General features: G+C 43.3%; 1 long non-coding RNA gene across 1 annotated transcript; it reads left to right on the top strand.

The window, feature by feature from the left end:
* The first annotated feature begins 7,453 nt into the window (after window positions 1–7,453).
* Window positions 7,454–9,647, top strand: LOC133390033 (uncharacterized). Its single transcript, XR_009764277.1, has 3 exons — window positions 7,454–7,635; window positions 7,832–7,925; window positions 8,073–9,647. It is a non-coding gene; the product is annotated as an uncharacterized LOC133390033 (long non-coding RNA).
* Window positions 9,648–9,857: the final 210 nt, after the last annotated feature.

The raw sequence follows: 9,857 nt of genomic DNA on the forward strand, positions 1-9,857 counted from the left end.
GGGATTTTTAAAAAAATTAATTCAGCTATGCAGTCCTCCCTCCTACAGTCTGTTTTACAATCTCATTGACATTTGTGTGAACTAGGCCAAAATCAAACCTGTAGAAGCCACCCAAGCCCCAGATAGCCTACAGAAATCTTGTAAGAAACCCTGTCTCCTATAAGAACTTCCAAGCCAGGCTTGGATCTTTGATCTGAGCAACTAAAATATTTAGCTTGTTGTAAGTCTTGGCTGCAGATTGGTTATTGATTTTAAAAAATGTCAGTCCATTTCAGACAGTAGGAGTCTAGTTTGACTTGCACCCTGTACATATTTTATATGACTAGCTGTACAATATAAAATGTTTTGCAACCTAGAAAATGTCTTTTCAGATGCAGGTTAATTTGATGTGGGATGTTCTCACCCTGCCTGCTCCTGGTAAATTTAGCATTTTCACATTCAGCCTATTCTAGAAAAGATGCAAGACTTGGTTCTCAAGTAAGACCAGTTCCATGTGGGTACAATTGATAATGTTCAGTGTTGAGTACAGTAATACCTCAGTTAACAAATCTGCCAGGAACAAAGTTCCTTTTAAAGAAGACTTTTTTAAAATTGAAACTGACCAGCTTTGCTATGGATAAACTTTCAAGCCTGTGCCTTTGCTTTAAGGTGAAACTAAGTAGCATGTGTCTCTGCTTTGCTATCAATAAACTAGCAAAGACCTATGCCTGTACTTAAGGTGAAATTGACTAGCCTGTGTCTATGCTTTGCTTTCAATAAATTGACAGACCTATGCTTTTGCTGTAAAGTGACTGTGTCTTCGCTTTGCTATGGATAAACTTTCAAGCCTGTGCCTTTGCTTTGTTAGGGTAAAACTGACAAGCCTATGTGTTTTCTTTGCCTTAAAGAGATCTCTTGCTTTTTCCCAGGGCTGGGGAGGGAAGGATCCAATATGATTCAAAGGAGGAGAAGGAGAAGGAGGGGGAGTGTGTGGGTGCCAGTCTTAAATTAGTTCTCCACAAATCTGCAGCAATTTGTAATTTTTTTTAAAAAAATCCTCATGAAAATTCTCCAGCATCTTAGTGTCACTTTCTGTTAATTAACACATTTTTGCAGGCAGTTTTGATTAATGTACACACTTCTTCTCCTCGTCTAATGTATTTTTGTATGTTAGTTTCAGTCATATATTCATTTTTATGCACACTTACACATTTTTGTAAACCTTGTTTGGCTGGCGAACTGCATCACAAAATTTAAATAAGTGCAAATTTTGAAGGATGGCCGTGTCTCGGCTCTCGTGCTGTTTCGGAAAGCATGAATTTGATAGGCAAGCCTGAAATGTGAACTGAATCAAATTTCTCTCCCATCCAGCAGGGGTCTTCTTATGTTCTTGTGTCTGGTCCCCAGGTAAGAGTTGCCTAATATGTGTAGTTAACAGGGAGAGTCCAGTGTTGGGTATAAGTTCAGTTCACACCTGCGACCAATAGACAAAGTGGTGGGAAAAGGTCTGTTCCTATCAGACTGGGACAATTTTCAATGTCTAGGTATTATATGCCTATGTTGTACATCGCCCAGAGTGGCTGGACAGCCAGCCAGATGGGTGATTGATTGATTGATTGATTGATTGATTGATTGATTGATTGATTGATTGATAGATAGGGAACATGGACTTTCTATGAGACATAAAATACTTTGGTAGGAGCTAAGGTGCCACAAGGACTGATTTTAAATGGAGCTAGGGCCAGCTCTGGAATTTGGTTTTCATGTCCTGGAGCATGTGAAATAGTAGAGGGCCTCTGAACATGTGCAGAGTGCATTTCCTTCACACCCTATCCACAACAATGTAAAGGGCGGGGTTAGTTGGGAGTGGGTCCCATGTAGATGTGAGCCCTTGCATGTTCCTTTTTTGAAACCAACAGCTGTGTAGGGAAAGGAAAGAATACAAGAGTCTGATTGCAAAGTGCAAATCTGTTCCTGCCCTGGTAAAGTCATCAACCTTGCAGGGCATAATGTTCAGGTCTTGTGCCAGTCCTACAAGGGGACTTCTTTGGACTCTGGGGGAACTGCTTCTGATACATGCTCTTGCAAGTAAGAGTTGAGTGACGCCTGAAGCTTGCGTGCAGCAAAGCAGCCTGTGTCAACAGTGGTGGGATGTAGTCTGAGCAGCGAACTGGAAATCTTTGAAGAACAGACTTCAAAGGAAAATGGGAGGGAGAAAACAATGTCTAATCTTCATACAAATGTGCTCAAGGGTCTCTGAAGCTCAAAGTTTTCCCTGATTTTAGAATTAATTATCACTTGCCACTAGCAAGCTTTTATTCACAGGTAACTGGTACAGCAATCAGAGTTCTTTAGGTGTAAAATTCATGAAACTGTATTAAATTGATTAAAGCTAAGTAAATCACCAGATTTCCCTTTGGTATCTCTGCAGTCCTCCCTCTGCCCCAATTCCCTTCCAAATGTTTGATGTTGAGTCCTCTGCATCATTGATATGCAGGGAGTGGGGCTGGCTCCCAAAAATCCAACTGTGGAAAGGGCTACATTGGAAATACTGCAAAATATAAATTAGAAATCATGCTTGCCATGCTCTGTTGCTTTTGGGGGTATAAGTGAACATTTGCAAACTCGGGTGTCAGCGTTCCTTGACAATTGCAATTCTGGGAAGGAGTCTTTCTGGTGTAAATCAGCACGTCACCAGTAATTTATATTACTGGAAGATCTGGCCAAAACCATTACTCAGCCATGTGACTTTACACAGTCTATATTTCTGGAATTCCTTGTGGCAATACAAGCAAAGTGCTGCAAAGATAACTCTTTCTATGCTAATAAGTGAGTAATTGACATAGTGCTTTCTACCGCTACTAAGGAAAACTCTGTGCAATGTCCATTGATAACAGTGATGGTCCCAATGTATACAATCTGCTGAATCAAGCTGTGAAACTTTTCCTAGATTATACCACGTTAGGTTGCAGGTGGGGAGTTGTAGGTTTTAAATCCCAACACCCCCAGTAGGCAGAAGGCCCCTGGTTCGATCCCTGGAATCTCTAGGTAAGACTGACAATGTCCCCTGTCTGCAACCTTGGTGAGCTGCTGCCAGTCACTATAGACCAGCCTTTCCCAACCAGTGTGCCTCCAGATGTTGTTGGACCACAACTCCCATCAGCCTCAGCCAGCATTGCCAATAGCCAGGAAAGGGGAATTGTGGTCCAACAACATCTGGAGGCACACTGGTTGGGAAAGGCTGCTTTAGACAATACTGAGCTAGATGGACCAATGGTCTGATTCAGTGTAAGCACCTTCCTATGTTCCTATCTGACACCCTTGCTTGCAATCAAGGGTGCAAGTGATTTGCAGTAAGTGATCCTGGAAAAGTTGTTTGTCTAAAGTGGCCCTGGTTTAATTCTGTTAATTACTCATTTGTATTGCACAAGACTAGTGCAGCTGATGTCAGTGAGTAAAGATATTCCTGGATTGGGATCAGCATGCCTGAAATACCTGGCAAGCATTTAAAAAGAAGTCAGACAAAAGTAGTACACTCAAGTAAAGGGCTCCTGCTGGGAGGAAGGGTGGGATATAAATCAAATAATAAATAAAAATAAATAAGTAAAATGGTCAAGCTTGTTTTTGATCTCTCACTCACTGATTATGTGTCAGCACTGCTCCAACAGCTCCCGGCTTGTGCCTACAGGAATACGTGTTCCAAGGCTCTGCAGACAGTTTGGTTCCTTGCTTATTTTGCAGGTCAATGGGACACAGTAGAATTAACATGAAATTGGGAATTACTGTGGGGGATTGCATTGTTAAAGACATTCTACAGCCTCATATAGGCCTATGGATTTGTATTGAATCCCACTGTAATCTAGTAATTGACAGATTCAGGATTGCACCCTGGGATCATTGTCCATCACTCTTTTACTGTGGGGTAGACAGGCAGAGATCAACAAGGTTCTGCTCTGGTTGTCTGTCTAGCTGAAGTTTTTGCTTTAAGGGCCTTTTAAAGGATTCTTCTGGGTCTTGAGCACCCTCATTTGCCACGCTTGAGACTGAACTAGAAATCTGGTGGAAGACAAGTATGGAAACCCCATCACTCCCAAACCACTGCAGTAAGGGTCAGAGAAGGTATGATTTGCAGGGTAGAAGTGGTGGACAGGAAACCAGTTCATGAAACTAAAAGGAAGTGGTAAAGAACCCTATGTTTGACACAAAGCAGTATGGTTAGTTATACATCTGAAATCCACAGTGTCTGAACATTCTTACAAGAAAACAGAGTTGAAATCCACCCTGGATTCATTGCAAAATTTACAAAGATGTAGGCTTACACTGTAGCTCTGATTTATTGTCAGCAGCAAACAATGTCCCCAAATTTCAACCATTTACCATTTATAATTTCTGTTGTGTAAATGAAAAAAACAGGGCAAAATCAACCAATCAATCCTTTGAAACCTATTGATTTTTTGCAGTTGGGCTATTTTTGTGTCCCAGCCAATGTTCATGTTTTAGGAAAGGGGGGGGGATGTCCTGTGCAGTCTTTCAAACAAACCCAACCCAGGGAAGTGCTCTTCTGAGACAACACACTTTGTTTTGCAACATTTAACTTACCAAGACACATTTCAATTGGCTTGGGTAGACAAACACCCCAGAAAACTGTATGTCAATTTCATACTGCTTGGGGTAGAAAGCTACCCCATCAAACTGTTGTGCTATAGCTGCTTGCTTCCCAAACCTGTTGGAAATCGAGCCAAAGCATACTGCGGGAGAAGAGAATGGAAGAACAGAAGCCAGGGCGGGGCTTCTTTTGTGCTATAAGCCACAGAAAAAGAGGACCACAGTGTCTGGTGCCTTTGGGGACTGGCAGGACAGAAGACCAACAGAAGGTGGAGCCAGAGCTAATGACAGGCAGAGCCAACTAGTTCTAGTTTTGTCCCCAGCCTCCTCCCTGCAGAGTTCTACAAGGGGCAATGCTGAGGCCAAGATGGAGAAAGCTGACAGCCTGGTCTACCCCCTAGACTGGTTGTAAGAAAGAACGCTGGTCAGTGGGGGTTGGCTGGCTGAGGACAGACCCTGCTTGGTGGGGCAATGCCTAATCCGCTGTCATGGGCCAGCCTCCAACAGAGGAGGGAGGACAAAGAGAAACACAAACACATCTCCAAGGAAGATTTTGGGCATGGTTGATATTTTTGGAGAAGGGAGTGAGAAGGGTGAGGTTGTCCTCAATCCTACCCTATGATGAGCAGGGCTTCTTAAAGGCCATGAGCAGAACCCAAGAGCAGTAGTTAGCCCTGTTCTCTGGCACAAGAGGGAGCCAAGAATGCTCCAAAGGCCTTGCCATGCAGAGAATGCCACTACTGACTATGTTCAGTTTTTAGATTTCTTGGTAAATCAGCCCAGACCGTAAACATATGAAAAGTGAAGGGTGTGAGTCTTTTCTTCTCTTGGGGATATTCTTGGGCTCTGAACAATAAGATCCAAGCTATCTCTTTTTGGCTCATTGCTGAGATTCCCAAGACAGCAAAGCCACAGGTGATGGGCTTTGCTCCCCCCCTTGCAAAAAAGAAAAAAAATGTTGATCTTTTGGAGCATTTGTTTGATTAGAGATAGTTGACACAGCTTGTGGGAAATCGTTTTGTAGGGGGAAAGAATCTTGCTAGCTCCTCTGTGTTCCTAGCTTTCATCTCCTCTCCTGCTGAGTATTATGAACAGCCCACCAAAAATATCTTGCGAGAACAAAGGGTGAGGCTGGGCAGACCTTCCCGTCATGACAGAGGACTGCAGCCTGGGAAGAGGCTGAGCTATTGGTTGTGGTTTCTGTATTCTAAATGCCAGGGTTTTAAAGCATATCTCAGGATTTTAAGGTGATTATTAGGCTGGCTATGCTAAAATGCTACTAAAGCCTGTTCTTATGACCAACAGTGGAATTATAGACCACATGTTATCTTAATTTTATTAAATTAATTATCACTACATTTATATTCCACCTTTTCTTCATGGAGCTCAAGGTGGCATACATGGTTCTCTCTCTTCTCATTTTATCCTTCCAACAACCCTGTGAGGTAGGTTTGACTGAGAGATGGTGACTGGTCCAAGGCCACCCAGTGAGCTAAACGGCTGAGTGGGGATTTGAACCCTGGTCTCCCAAGTCATAATGTGACATTCTAACCACTACACCACATTGGCTCCCACACCACACCCTGGCCTATTCCTCAGGGACATCCCTGTTTCTGAGTGAATATAGTTGTAAACATTTAACTGAGCCAGGATTTGGAGGGCCCCTGGGAAAGACATCCTCCCTGAGCCCCCTCCCTCTTCTGTCTTTCTCCCTGCCCTTACACCAGCTGCTGCTGCAAATCTTCCTAACATTACTGCTACCTGCGTGTTTCCTGGCTAACAAGCCAAAGAGCAAACAGGCAGTGAGCAGACAAGCTGAAGGGAAGGACTCTTGTCACTAGGCCTCCTGCTGGGGTGTGTGCCCTTGGCAATTGCCCAACCGTGCCAGTCCTTGCTGTCAACCCTGAACTGGGCCTATGTGGCAGATATGCCTGTGAAAAGCACCAGTCGCTTGGCTTCTTTAAAAAAACCGGTGGTATTGCTGTGGCTTTTGTGAGCTTTTAAAATTTAGCTTCGGCAGAGGCCTTAAGAACTTAAGAAGAGCCTGCTGGATCAGGCCAGTGGCCCATCTAGTCCAGCATCCTGTTCACACAGTGGCCAACCAGATGCCCAAGGGAAGCCTACAAGTAGGACCTGAGTGTAAGAGCACTGTTCCCTCCTGCAGTTTACAGCAACTGGTATTCAAAAGCATACTGCCAGATTTAACCCTGGTTTACATATCAGTTTGGGTCTTTCTATTTCACCATTAGCCTGGTCCTTTCTTGCTGAAATTTGTTTTTACCTTCCCCCACCGCCTGAAAGCAGAAATGATGGTGCCGCTGAAGGTCAAATGAAATGGAGAGCAAAATGGAACTGAATGGAGTTACAGCAGCCACACACTGTGCCAGTGGCATCGGCCAGCCTCACATCCTCTCCTTTTCTTGTGATTTAATGCCTGAAAAGAAGATGGAAACATGCAGCCACAATAGCACCTTTCTGTTCTTCCCTGTCAGGGAAATTTAGTTCAGTAGCACCGTGACAGCAGCAAATATGTGGTAGGTTCAGTTTGTCAATTGGATACTCACCTGGAAGCAATTGCTACTTGCCCCAAGAGAGTAGATGTGGCCAACCGCATGGCTCTGTTAAAGTTTTATCTCTCCTTCCAGGAATGTTAAACTATGCCTAAGGTCTATGAGAAAGTGGCTTTTTAAACTTTTTTTGATTTTTTTTCTTGGAGCAGCTCAAACTGTGAAGGGTCTTTTATTTTTCTTCTGAATATAGTAGTGGCCTTATTGGATTTGAACAAGGTTCTGCTAATCCGTCACTCTCTCTTTAACACTGGATAGCCTGATTCCTCTAGGAATCTTTATCAGCAGGGTGTCATAAGTAATAGCCATTCTCTGTCCTTCATCTCCCAGCAGGAAGTACTCAGAGGGACACTACCTTTAAACATGGAGACTTCCATTTAGCTATCATAGTGAGCAGCCATGGATAGATCTATACTGCAGGAATTCTCTAGTCCAGTGATTCTCAAACATTCTTTTTCTGTAACCTGCTTGACAGTTGCTGAGGGTCAGCAGACCACTTATTTCTTCTTCTTCTACAAATCCAAGCGCATATATAACTCATATTTTAATCACCATAGTTTTGCCTTTTTGTTTTTCATAACAGCACAGCTGGGGTGGGGGCACGGGGACCCAGATCCAAACAACTGAAAACATATTCTTGTTTGAGAAAAAACAACTCAACAGTGTCATTTTTCTGCTAGAGATGCCGTGACTTGTAGTCTGAGTCCCCTATGTGACGATGGATGCTCCAAACATCTGCCTCTACTGCTGCTGCCACCTCTTCTCCTGCCCCAGGTAAGGTTTGTGGGCCCTGGGGTGAGCAGGGGAAGGGTGGTGACAGAAGTGGGTGTTTCAGGGTTGAGACAAGCAGGGCCCTTTTCACCCCAACCCTACTCATGAAGCACTGGACATTTGTGATCATGTCTGTTTGATTCCTTTTAGTATCTCTAGCGTCAGGTGTGATGGGTTTGAACGAGGATCCCCATGAGTTCGCTGATCCTCTGGTTGCTGGTTTTAGGATGAAACTACAGACCTCAGCTGGGGCACCAGCACCTCCTGTGACTACAGAAAGCCAGTCCCATGCCACTGACTGCTAGATCAACTGCATCTCTTCAGTTTGGGTAGTTTGCTGTTTAAGGAGGCCACAGCAGCCTCTGTGCTCCTGGGTTACCTGTTCACTGACCTCCCCAGTGGATAGATACCAACTTGCCTTCTATCCCAGGTACTTTCCCTGACTGCCTGAGTTCCTGGCTTGATTGTTTCCTTAACTGGTCAGCGTTTTATATATTAAATACACTTCGATTCATACATTTTATAATAGTGGATGTAAAGGTATGTAATTGTGTGTTGCATAAACATTGTGCCCCCAGTCCTACTTAGCTAACCATATGCATTGCACTTTCAACAGAGTTGTAAATGGGAAATAATGCTGTGAAATTACAAAATTTGCTGCTTTGAAATTGCCTTTGTGCATGCATTCTCTGTCTTATGTTGTTCCACTTGGCCTAGAATTATATTTTCAGAATGATTATGAACTTTGTATTATGTCTTTTCAGAATGAAAGCTTTTTAATTCACTGATGTTTAAGCACTTGCAAGATGAGGGCTCTTAAAGTGTTATTATCCTAATGCTTTCATGAATAACTATTATACATTGCCAGATATCTTGGGGGTGGAGAGAGGGGGAGGAACTGCATCTGTGAGCTTTCATACTGTAGAACACTGTAGGATCCCACCATTCTTACTGATTCTGTTCCTTAAACCAGCCTGTCATGTGGAAATGTACCTGGTGAAGCTTTAACCATCACTTATCTCCACTTGAGGACTTCATTGGCTTAAATTCTGTGTGGTGGGATTCTGTTAAAGGCACAGAAGCAAACCCAGTACAAACAAAAAAGGTGGCAATTTCCTAGCCAGGGTGGCCAGCTGGCCAAGAAAAAGCAACACTTTTGATCCTATGCCTCAAATTATGCCTCTGATCTGCAGACAACTGCAGGTGACACTTTTCATGCTATGATAATCACCTGCTAATACTTGCAGATCAAGCTGCTATTAAGGCAGAGGAACAATAGCCCTTACAAAGTTGACAATTCCACTCCCAGCTGTTCTCTCCCTCTGTACAGAAGCGAGCTCAGAATGAAGAGAGATCTTTTGAGCATTTAGGGATGTGCTACTTATTAAATGCTCTGTGGAAGATTACAGCAATATCTGGCAGCATTCCTATTTAAATGCAATAACTCAGCAGCACACCGTCCCCTGTCTTGCCACTGTGATTTATTGCTTTGGATTGTGATCATGCCATGTTTTGAAAAGCTTGAATTTGGTCAGGGCATGGATGGAAGACCTCCAAGGAAAACAGAGGAGCTGCAGAGAGTGAGATTGGTGTTAATGACCATGTGAAGCTGGAAGAAGGCACCGTCAGTGGGGTAATTCTGCTTTGACCCTGGCTTAAAAACTTCTGCACTTGTAATGGGAGCTGGTTTTAAAAATGTATGTGATTAATCATAAAAACTTGATCCTGGTAAAAAGTTCCATATATGAGTTTCCTTTCCTTGGCCTGAACACTTCCTACCAAACTTTTAACGTAGTTATTGAACATCCCCATCTACCTTAGTGACAACTACCAATTCCCCCCCCCCCAGGCAAGAGTGAGCTTAAGACTGGGTGGCCATAAGTTTTAGAGCTCAAATATGTTGAATGAATGAATGAATGAATTTTTATTATACGA

This window comes from Rhineura floridana, chromosome 8 (genome assembly GCF_030035675.1).
Source record: "Rhineura floridana isolate rRhiFlo1 chromosome 8, rRhiFlo1.hap2, whole genome shotgun sequence".
Lineage (NCBI taxonomy): Eukaryota > Metazoa > Chordata > Lepidosauria > Squamata > Rhineuridae > Rhineura > Rhineura floridana.